This window comes from Cyprinodon variegatus, unplaced genomic scaffold, assembly GCF_000732505.1.
Source record: "Cyprinodon variegatus isolate N-32 unplaced genomic scaffold, C_variegatus-1.0 Scaffold1953, whole genome shotgun sequence".
NCBI lineage: Eukaryota > Metazoa > Chordata > Actinopteri > Cyprinodontiformes > Cyprinodontidae > Cyprinodon > Cyprinodon variegatus.
This window is the reverse complement of record NW_015152406.1, coordinates 2,597-3,525: the sequence shown is the minus strand read 5'-3', so window position 1 is coordinate 3,525 and position 929 is coordinate 2,597.

Here is a 929-nt window from a genome sequence, read left to right as displayed (position 1 = left end):
AGTTTGAAGACATTAAGGAGAAGGTTAATTTATTAGATATACTGAGGAAAAATTTAAGGAGTAAACACATACAAATAATTATTCGATTTCTAAAGAAAATGAAATTATTTCATAGAATTTTATTATAGTAAGTGTGTAATGACCAAAGGAAAACACAAAATCATATATCTTTTTTATTTGCTTTGAGTGAGGTGTGATAAAACATCTTTAACTCTAAAAACTGTAGACATATAAAACCATGTTTTTATGCATAGTGCTGTTTGTGTTAATAACTTTTTTTGCTTATCTAACTATTGATGCAATCAAGTGGTTTTCCTTGGATAGACAACTTAAATCAATTTGACTGGATGATCTGGAGAACTGAAATGACATTTGTTGGGAATGGTGCTATATAAATACACTCAATTTAATTGAATTAACCTTGGCTGAGTTAAAGGAGGGAACAAGGCTTCACTCTCTGCTGATCTCACTGCTCTGCAGCTTCTCATCTCCAATGTTGGACATGTCTGTGGGGCTGTGGAGAGAGGAGAAGTTAGGAACTGATGATTATTAGCAACATCTGACCTGTAGAAGATGTGAAATCATAGGCCAGTTCAGGCTCTGTCTCCTCCATCAGGTTTATGTTTCATTTTGTGATTTCATCAAGTCTAAAGTCTAATGTTTTCTTTGTTTATTGAAACCAAATCATTCAATGATACTTTAATGCTGATTTTAATTTATAATTTTATTCTCATATATTTTCTTTAAAAACAGCTGCTGTCCAAATGTCAGAATAACATTTCTCAGACTTAATTTTTAAACCCAGTTTAGTGAGTCAGTCAGTTAGAAACAACTCCTATATCGGTCACATGACTTTCTGGAAACGACACGCGCACCGATACAGTGTTTAGCTCTATGGGCTCCACGCATGCACCGACGCATCGCTGTTG